Genomic DNA, 11,743 nt, shown 5'->3' on the forward strand with positions numbered 1-11,743 from the left:
TGTAACAGAAAATTGGTCTTTATGATTACTACAACAGACTTATGCAGTACTCACACTCATATACACAACACCAGATCTAGTTAAAGCACGGATTTCTAATTAACAAAAATCCAATCTATTACCTATTTTTGGTCTTCGTGAACGGGGAGCTCTAGCAGTTTGAAATTCATCTGGTCAGAAAATGTGGAGGAATTGTTGAACCCCAATATGAGATATTAAAAGACTGAACCATCAAATGTGAAGGGAAATACTCACCAAAAAAATATAAATCACCTTCGGTATAGTACTTGATAGCAACCTCGGAAGCAGTTTTTTATTTTCAACTCGTCTAAAAAACAAATGAACATAGTAGATCAAAACTGGGAAAGTCAGTTAAACAGTGAACTGAAATGCATGGATGCAATGAAACATCGAAATGTTTTTCAAAAATGTTACCACCAGTAAGTTGCCAGTTACTAGTTAACATAGGCAGGATAATTTAAAACTATAACTTTTGCGAAACTTGTGACATGATACCCATACAAAACTGCAAGCTATCTAAGATGAATGAACAGGAAATAGAGATCTGGCAACTTACGTCCTTTGGCATTGATAAATTTATCATAGGTTTCAAAGGCATGACTCTCTAAACATTCAGAAAAGTGATCTGCAGTAGTCATTAACCAAATATATTAAATTAAGCACCACAAATGAATGAAGGTGAGCAAGCTTCAATCTCAGTCACAGTATGTATTACATACCTTACACAATCAAAGCAATGTTACAATAAAACAACACGTCGAAGGGAAGAAAAAAAAAAGAGGGGGAGATTTTTCAAGAATATTAAGCATTTCTTTGCATGATGAATTCACAATAAAGCAACCAACAGAGTATAAGTTTTATGTGTTCAAACCGAGCAGAGGTTAAGATATGCAAATCCCTTTATTCTGTTTGGTCTCTTTATAGTTAAAACTGGTAAACAGGTTGAAGTTAAGGCAGCAGGCCAATGGCTGTATGCAAGAACATCCCTTTACATAAATACCAAGTTAGATGGCAATTCTAGTCTCTATAACTGCTTAAGGTCATCAATAGGTTTTCGGGAAACCATTTTCTTTACAAGCTCATTAGTACATATAAAGGCTGCAATTGAGCAGGAAATGTCCTTTCATCATTCAGAATGAAGAGGCCAGGCTAATCCAGAGCACATGTGTCTGCATGCATGTGCGAAAGAGTGTGAGTCTGTGAGATAATAAACTGCTATATGTTGAGCAAGAAAGGACATGCATGCATGCACACACATGCTTTCTGGATTATTCTGGCATATGTTATCAAGAAAGCGGTCAAACCACCAAGAATCCCCCCCCCCCAATTCCTGCAACCAAATGTGATAAGAGAAGTCATGTAAATGAGACACAACATATAAGAATGATACGCACCATGCTAGGTTTTTCTTTTCCCCTTAATGCCTCGTAAATAAACCATCTATCATCTTCACCATCTAAACTTTTCAATTTTTTATTCAACTCACTCGAAATCATCACATGCTAGTCAAGGTTAAAATTCACAAATAATTCAACAATATTAGTACCTTACTTCCATAATCAGCAGGTGGTGCATTTCATTCCAGCTCTCAGCAAAATGCACTTTTAGATAGCCCGCTCTCCTCCACCAACCAAAACTCTCGTACAGGTGCGGGACAGATACAAAGGCTGTCATAAGACAAAAAAAATACCCAAATATCAACAAAACTCTTGCAAGTACCTCCGGGAAATGCAAGACCATATAACGTTGCACTTTTTTCTAGTATAAACGCGAATAATGGATTACGTAAATAACGTATGTAAGAAAAAGTCAGTGACCGAAATAAGGAACTCTAGCAATTGTTTCCAACGCAAAAAATCTAACATAATCTCTGTCATGGTACAATGTATCTTTAAAACTGAGTCCTGAAGGAAAAACGTTCCACAACATACAAAAAATCAAAATTGGGTGAAAGGGGGGGTTGGATTACAGTAATTCCAACAAAAGTTAATAAAAACAAAGGAAATAAAATCATTTTACCGTGAGGAAGATATTCACAGATTGTTCAACCTTGATGGCCCACCTCTCCAAACCACTAGAAGATGATGTCGCACACGATTCCCCTACCTCTTCAATCTCATGTCCCGGGGGACTTCTCGTTGGAAATGATTTTTCCACTATAACTTCTTCTTCTCCATTTTCCTGCAACTGTTGCTTTGACATGATACAAATTCATACAACCATTCAAGCACAAACCCAAAAAAAATTAATCCTTTTCTGATAATTACAACGAGGGTAAATAAACGATTAGTCGGATAAATAACATTGATAACCGTCGAATGGATGGTGGGGAGCTACATCGAAAGGAACACGTGTTTTAGGAAGTCTATCTTTGAAGGAAAAGGACGATGCTGAGATTGCAAACGCCGAAGAAGACAGACTCATGGCGAGGAAAAAAATTTCTGCGTTGTAAAAATCAAGTAAAATGGGAACCGGGAAGGGAACAGTGGCAATTGGCGATTAACAAATGTGAGCGGAAGTTTAGTTATGCTCTTGTCCTCCTCCTGGTTTGGGGGGCATTTATACAGTGCCGCATCTTAATAAAATAAATTGTTATCGATTTTGTTATTGTTTAAATAATAAAATCGATAAAAAAATTTATTGATAATATTATTATTTTTATCTAAAATATCATTTTTTTTAATATTTTCATTATTTTTTAGCGTATAATAATATTTTTAGTCATTTTTTAGCATCTAATAATATTTTCGATCATTTTTTTTGAAAATCCGATTAAAACGTCCAATAATAATAAAACCAATCATTTTTTAACGTATAATAATTTTTTCGATCATTTTTTACCGACTTTTTTATAATTATTTTTATCGATTTTGTTATTGTTTATAACAAAATCAATAACATTTTTTTAGTCGCGTATTAAAACTGTTGTAACTTTTTGGAGATTTCGAGTTTGGCAGTCAAAGGCTGTTTAAGGTATCAGACTTTTATAATTTAAGTTGGCTTCCTGATAAGAAAATGGGCCGTTGTAAAGGGCATTTGTTTGGTTTTGTTAATTTCTTTAAGCCTTGAGGTTTGTGTTCGGCTTATATAACAAATAAGTACTTCAAGCATGCCCTCTTTTTTATTCAAGTACTTTAAAAGTATTTTTCAGTCAAAATAAGTGCCTAAAATTATTTTTATAATATATGTACCTAAATTGTTCAAATTTTCATCTAAGTATTTAGAGTATTCTTTAGCTAATGCCACATGCTAACTTTTTAGAACTTAGATGAAAAAAGTCTGAATAGTTTAAGTATCTATTTTGACATAAAATATTTTAGGTACTTTGACAAAAAAGATAAATGTAGATACTTATTTTGATCAAAAAAATATTTTAAGTACTTAAATGAAAAAAAGAGTATATTTTAGATGGTGATATAAACTTTTGTGTTTTAAAGTGTTATCCAAAGTCTGATTTGGACAAAGTCTTATGTTCAAAATACCAAGTTAGAAATAATAAAAGTATGTTCTATGTTCTTAGCTCCATAGGTGCAACATTTCCCTATTAGGGAATTTATAAGAAAATTCATGGGATAAAAGGTTTACGATTTGACAGCATTTACCTATGAAGGAATTTATAACAACGTTTACCTATTAAAACCTCCATTTTCCCCTCCTTGACTAAACTAAAAGTCTGATTTTGATTTCTCTTGCTTTTTATGCAGACGCCAAATTTATTACACTTATTAGAGGAAACTTAAACAATTATTAATAATATTTTGGGTAAACTACATCGATGGCCTCTCATTTTTAGGGTGCTTTCAATTGGTCATCAAACTTTAAAAATATTCATTATAATCACTAAATTTTTAATTCGCTTTCATTACCGTGACTCTCGTCGGTTGATGTGGCACATTAAAGTTTGATTTTTATTTATTTATTTTAAACAATTAGACTTCCCTCCTTCAAAATTGACAACCTTCGTTTTTTATCATTGTTTTTATTATCATTCTATGGTTTCTCCGATAAAAATATCATCAAATTTATCCTTATATTTTTCTCTTTCTTCCCAACGATTCGTACTCGTAAAACAATTTCAATCTCATTAAATCTCAATCAAAATTAAAAGTTAAAACTTTTGATATGTCATTATCAATCGTAAGATCAACTTGAAACTAAATCATATTTATATTTTTAGCCTAATTGAGTCTTCCCACCTTATGACTAACTAATGTATGATTCATTCATCATAAACTCACCAAGGGAGAGAAAGAAAATTTTCCTTTTCTTTTATTTTTTTCTTTACTTCATTTTTTATTTGTTGCTATTAATGGTTTTGGTCGTGGGAGTGATCGAATATGATTAATGATAATGGTCGAACAGTAACAATGTATGTGATCTGAGCAGCGGTTAGCAATTTGAAAGCTTATACTTTTTTTATTGTGCCCACGCCAACTAATTGGAATGACCATAACAAAAGTGAATCAAAACATTTAGTGATTGTAATGTATGCTTTGAAAGTTTAGCAGCCAAAGTGAAAACACCTTAAAAATTTAGTATCATTATTGTAACTTATTCTAATATTTTTTTTTTCAATTGAAAAGTGACTTCAAGCGAATAATTTAAATACAAACAAGTTTATTGTACGGAGGTTTTGATATATCTCTCACAGTAAACTATTGAATGTCGAACGATACAGAGTCAAATAATGGAACTCAATGTTACTCATTTTCACCAATCGATCAATCATTGTGTTGTATTCTAGTGAGATCCAAAGAAGCTCCATAAACCAAACTTTATTTCAAATAACTAAATGGTTCTTAGTAGTGGAAAAGGACTGAAGTATGTCCTCGGAGCAAGGACTAACTTCATAGCTTTTGCACTGTTTGATTGCACTTGAAATCGTTTAAAACTGTGAGTTCATGCCACTTGAAGACCAATATAGAGATATCACAACTCAATTTGAAAAGACGTGACGATGACCAAAATTTTTTAAAATCCAACTACCATCATTATAGCGGAACATATATAGATGAAACGTAACCAATGATAAATAACACTGGATCGTCAATATTTAAGAATGTATAAGAAAAGACGGATTAACATAAAGATAAAAAATGGTGCAACCAAAACTTTGAAAAGAAACTTAACAAAATTGGTTTAGCGTTACTATAAATGTTAAATTATATGTAAGATAGTAAGTTACTAGTATTTTAAAATAATTTAAAATGGCATAGTTGGGAAACTTATCTTACCAGTAAGTATCGATGCTTCAAAACAAATATCGGTATTTTCAAAATTTATAGTATTTCATATCGCAACCTACTTTTCAGATAGCAACCTACTTTCTTTATAAACTATAACTTTATTGAGTGCAACCGAATTTCTTATAGATATTCGGAACATATGGACCTGTTAACTTATTTTGTTGTTGTGTGAATGACTAAAGCCACATAAGCTTAAAATATGGTAACATTTTAAATGCAACCTAAAATGGTAATTATATTGATAACATTGACCGTTTATAATTTATTTTCTTATTAACAAGGGTAACATTTTTAATCACAACTAATATTGTTATCTAAACTGATTACTTTTTCGGTTATGAATTATAACATTTTGTGTTCTAAATTGTTTATATCGATACTTTTCCTCAAGGATTGGTATTTACAAATTTAAAAAAAGAAAAAATGAGAAGGCTACAAAAGTATCAAACTTTTTCTCAAATATCGATACATAGAGAAAAATATCAAGTAATTATAGATGATATAATTGGTTTAGAGAAAGGTCATATTATTTGAATCATGAAAAAATGAAGGTTTATTCTCTAAAATTTGTTTCCATCTTAGCAATAGATATCGATACTGCAAAGAAAAGGTGTGAACAAAACTGAAATCGTAATTTGAATAACATAGAGGTATGTTCGCGAAACCATAGTTTGTAATTTTTTCAAGTAATGATTTTTTACTAGGGATTAGGGTTAAGGGAAAAGTCATAATATTATGGATCGATTATTGTTATAGGTTGAATGAATGGACAATAATTGATTGTCTAACATTTTAGGTCGAGGTTAGTAAAATAAGTAGAATGTGTTTAACATTATACGTTGAATGAAAAAGATTGAGTTGTAAATAACATTATAAGTTGTAACTGAAATTGTAATGAAATGGAGAAATTATTCCTTTGTACATAATCGATTACTATAATAACCTTGTGGAATTAAGATATATTATATTAATGTATTGCTTCAATGTATATAATCAATTATTATAACAATTATCATAATCAGTTACTATATTGGATAAACTATAATAAAAATATATTGTCAAAATGTATATTTTCATAAATGAAAATGAAAAATAAGATAATATTATAGGGGTAAAAATTATGGGAGGAAAAAATGAATGATATACTAATTACGGTTTGAGAAGATGATGTTGACAAAGATCAAGAGATTATTGAGATAGAAGAAACGCGGAAACAACCAATGACAACATATATGCACTTTTACTTAAGTAATCATGTATTTGGGTAATACTTGTTTGAATGATTATTGATAAAAGTATTTAAGAAATTCATATCGATCACATATGTGAAATGTTTACATCTTGAATGAATGTGAACGGTTGAAGGAAAATGGCAATAAAAAGACGGTTTCGATATGTAAATTGAATTGATATTGTTAACATAAAAGATGACGGTCGTAGAGAATGAGTATTATAAGTAGAATACATTATTGACAAAGAAATAATAATTACATGTGAGAAAATAAACATTTGTGAAATGGAAGTTGGCGACCGAAGAGTAAAAAGAAGCTTATATAAAATTGTCAAAGAAACATAAATAAGAATATAATGCGTGGAGGATTTTAAAAGAAAAAATTATTTCTAATACTTTCCCGATTAAGTAAGTAGTTGAATTGTAACTTTTTTTTATAAAAGTTCTATAAAACATTACATTTTTTGCAAAAAGAAATGTATAAAGTCTCGATAAGGTGTAGCTTAATAAGATTGTATGAATCGATGAAAAGGTTGAAGGGAAAGAAAAAAGAAAATGTTGTTAGAGAATATGATTTGGACCTCTGATTGGAATAACAACACGACCAATTCGTAGAGTTCTTTCGTGAGTTGATAGAGAATTTTGATGTAGAAAAATTTCTAATTAGGTTCAATTAATATTCATTTCTCTGTGGGTTCAAGAAGTTGTAGCGGTGTTGGGTTGAAAATGAAGGGACTTGTGTTGAAGAAGTGATTAAAAGGGAAGGTTAGAAAAAATTAGCACAATGTATAATATAAAGACTAGGGTTACATAATCTCAACTACATGGAGAGATAAAAAACGGTGATTATGATGGGGATCAATTGAATGTGATAGTATTATTTTACATTGTTTTTCTTTGTCCAACGGGATATACATGCCCAAGCAAGGACAATATGAAGTTGTTGTGTGCGGAAGGGTTGAAAGGGTAACTAAATTAGGTAAAAATTGTCATAAACAAATTAATAAATGTAATAGTTAGCTTTTAGAAGTCTGAAAGCCACACATACCAAAAAGATTGTATTGCAATATTAGAGGTAAATGATAAAAAAAGATGTATTTAGTTATAATTTTTAAAAAAATGTGATGACTGTAAAAAAATGAGTTGTCACGCTTCTTGCATGAGGCAAGGAAGATGTGGTTTGAATTATAGTAAAGTTGAAAATGGAAAGACCCAAGAAGAAAGAAAAAATAAAAGTAAGATTCGGTTATTAAGCATTGAACAACATAGTTTAATATTGTAATTTAATTTTTATGTTCTTACTGTGGAGGAAGAGAACTTTAAATAGAAGGATTTTGCCAAGGGAAGTGGTATACATCAAATGATGATAGAGACACTTGAAATGTTTATGTTTGAGTTGGTTGAGATTAAACAAGCTATTTCTGATTGTTCGGAGAGACGATAAAGAATTGAAGATGTGATTGAGATCCTCAAGTTTGAAGAAAAAGAGTATGAAAAAAATTTGGATGCAAAATTACATCTCATTTTCTTACCCTTCATAATATTTTAGGTGTAATCTGTTATGTTACTTCGATCGATAAGTTTTACGGAAGCAAAGTCCACCTAAAAGCGTCCAGCTAATAATATTTTTTAATTCAATAGAAGTATACATTAAATAAAATAATAAAATAAGTTTTAATCAAGCTAGAGTCCTTGTTAACCAATTGGATCCTATCTATTTTTCTAAAAAAAATAATTGAATAAATAAAATATAAATTTATTATTTATAAAAGATATGATGGTAATTTTATATTAAAAACCTCAAATAAATAATTATTTAAAGAAATATGGTCATCTAATAATTATTTGGAAGAATAACCCTTAAATCGTCCGCATATGACGACCTCGCTGCCTGCAAACAGTTTGTTAAATCCTTGCACCTTCCAATACGCGAGATACGTCCGACATGGGTAGACTTTATAGATAAGCCAATAAAAGAAATGGATAAAATGACCTCATGCATTGTGAAGCGCGAGATAGCTTGAAAACAAAAAATATCGCTAGATTTATGAGAGACCTTACAGCCTGCAACGCGCGAGGATCTTTCAAATTAAAATTAATAACAGATAAATATAATAAATATAATAATAATAATAATATTAAATATTAAATATTAAATATAATAATAATTAAAATATAATAATAAATAAATATAGTAATTAAAATAGATATTTTATAAATAATAATTATAATATATTTTGTAAATTTTGAAATAATGAAAAATTATATGTATAATACATTAAATATAATAAATAATTAATAATATTATAATTATAATATATTTTGAAATTTATAAAATAAAAGTTGATATTAATTTTTTTTTGAAAACAGTAATCTCGCGCCTTGCAAACCGCAAGGTATTGGAAACGAAATTTTTTTATGTGTTTTCAACGTAAATCGCATCTTGCTGGACGCTAGATATTTAAAATTGTGTTTCTCTGGGTGTGAGAAGGCCTATAAATATGACCATTCATTCCTAATCATCATCACACTCATCGTTTTCCTATCATCTAAATTGTCATATTATTTTTTTTAATATATTCAAAGATTTCATATTATAGTGGCGGGATTATTAAAACATGATCGAAGTCACGTATTTGATTATTGTAGGCGAAATGATGAGGTAAATTAATTAATATTATTTTGTATTTTTACTATTTATTTATTTGCTTGTTTAGTTTATTTGTTTTGGTATTTAAATAATTATTTTTAATATTTATTTTGTGGGTATATGAATGTGTATTAGAGTGTCATATAAATTGTGTAACAACGCCCGATATTATTGACTATTTATATTTAGTGGGTTTCTGATATGCAATAGTATAATTGGTGACGGTTGCATCCTCAACTTATAAATGTGTTGGTGGAAAGATGAAGACCGGAGACGCACACATTTTATTTACCGTGTGGGTAGACAACTATTACTCTACAAGATGTTTCATTTCATCTGGGACTGCCTAATGATGGAGTAGCTATTATTAGTGTTGTCGGTGCCCCTAGAAACGTATGTGAGGCATTGATCAAAATTGTTCCGCATGATACATGCACATTCTGTATTGCTCGGAAATGTATGGAATAATTATTACTTGTGTTGTCGACACCCCTAAAAACTGATGCATATAAGTACATCGTTGAATGTCCCCACAAGAAGCAGAGATGTAATTAGAAGGTTCATGTATCACGGTTGAAGACGATGAATGTAACCCCCTAGACATGGCCTATGCGTTTCGACTAAGTCTAGTGGATCACATACATAATTCTTAAAAACATTTTCTGAAACCGTTATTCAATCAATGTAAAATCACATTATAAATATCATGAAATAATTTATACTGTCAAAACCTAACTTGTAAATATAATACCAATAAGTAATAAATTAATTTAAAACATGTCTTCAAAATCAAAATCATGATAAACCAAACAGTAATAGCAAAAATGTCATCATCATTGTAACATCCTCAATACCGGGTTAGTGATCAAATTGTAAAGTTTCATAATTTGATGACTAAATAGAAGAATGAAATAGCTCTATGATTATTAGATGCATATGATGAAGGTTATTTTGTAATTGTTAAAGGAAATAAAGGGTAAAATGGTCATTTGATCATTTAAGGAATTATATACACGTGGGAAGAGAGCTATCTGGAAGCTTTCTTCTTCTTGCCTTCTCTTCTTCACGTGGGGCTAGCTTCAAAAGGTAAGTTCTTTGTTTGTAAATGAATTGTTGATTTTAAGGTTGGGTTTTGATTATTAGATGATAACTAAGCTTAAGGAAAGCTTAAATCATCTTAAAAACAAATGATGGAGAGGTTAAGAGAGATTAAAGATTTGGAGTTTTTATATGAAATTTTGGAAAGGAATTGATAAGTAGAATTTGAAGTTAAATTTGACTTGTCAATGGTTAAATTAAGAGATTTGGAGTGTTAGAATTGGAATTAGAACACATTGAAAATTTGGTATGATTTTTGAATCTCATATGGAAGATAGGATTTTGAGGTTTAAGATGAAATAAATGAATATAGATTGGTTTAAGTATGTATACTAGAGTTAAGAATGAAAAGGGGATGATATATGAAGGGTTTGAGTGGAAATGAAGTAATTTTCGGGTTGAAATATGATTTCTGGGCAAGGGGAATCGGTACCCATTCAAGGGGAACCGATACCCCTTCAAACGACAGAATTCCAGAATGTCTTGAGGGAATCGATACCCCCATGGTAGGGAACCGATTCCCCCTAAAGAAAAATGTTAATATTGGTTTAATAAGTTCGTTTAAGTTGCTAGTATTCAATTACAAGGTGTAGGTATCTAATGATTACCTCGAAATGTACATTTATGTAGATTCTACGCATAAAGAATTCCGGAACGTTTGGCAAGTAAGATCGATCAAGGGGAAAGATAAGAGATTGGAATTGACTAGTGAGGCCAGGTGAGTGCATATTAATTAGTTTATGGTGCTAAATGGAAACAAGACTTGCAACAAGTCTATTTCCTCTGTTAGAATGCATGAATATATGATTATACGTATATGAATGACATGAATTGTATGTATGCATGATTATATGTGTTAACATGCTTTTGAATGTAATGTTATGAGAAGTATGTGCTATGTAATGTATATATATATGAACGTATGTGAAACTGAACTATGTGAACATGAGAAAACAAAGTATAAGACATGAACTATGTGATCCTATGAGAATATGAAAAGAAGCTATGTGACTACAAGTATATGTTATGAGATAAGATCTATGTGATTGCATGCAACATATGATATTAGATATATGTGGTATGTGACAGAAAAGAAGGAACATGTGGTTATGAGATCAATGATTACACGTACATGTGATACGTGACTGAAAAGAAAAGATATGTGGTTATAAGAGAAAGAATATGAATAAGTAATGTGAACTGTTATAAATGATAATGCCCATGTTATGTGATATGAGAGCTAGGGGTATAGTTGGCATGCCAAGGGTCGAGGGTTTACCTATGTTCTTCGGGACATATGGACTGTTTACCTATGTTCTTCGGGACATATGGACTGTTTACCTATGTTCTTCGGGACATATGGACTGTTTACCTATGTTCTTCGGGACATATGGACTGTTTACCTATGTTCTTCGGGACATATGGACTGATTACCTAGGTTCTTCGGAATCTATGGACTGGTCCTTCGGGACATTGATCGAGCTGTGGTGACAGCAT

At 30.6% G+C, this 11,743-nt stretch overlaps 1 pseudogene; it reads right to left on the reverse strand.

Moving 5' to 3' along the window:
- Positions 1-1,045: 1,045 nt before the first annotated feature.
- Positions 1,046-2,445, reverse strand: LOC120216805 (annotated as a pseudogene).
- Between the last annotated feature and the right edge of the window lie 9,298 nt (positions 2,446-11,743).

The sequence above is a fragment of the Hibiscus syriacus genome, unplaced genomic scaffold (genome assembly GCF_006381635.1).
Source record: "Hibiscus syriacus cultivar Baekdansim isolate YM2019G1 unplaced genomic scaffold, ASM638163v2 tig00110163_pilon, whole genome shotgun sequence".
Taxonomy (NCBI): domain Eukaryota; kingdom Viridiplantae; phylum Streptophyta; class Magnoliopsida; order Malvales; family Malvaceae; genus Hibiscus; species Hibiscus syriacus.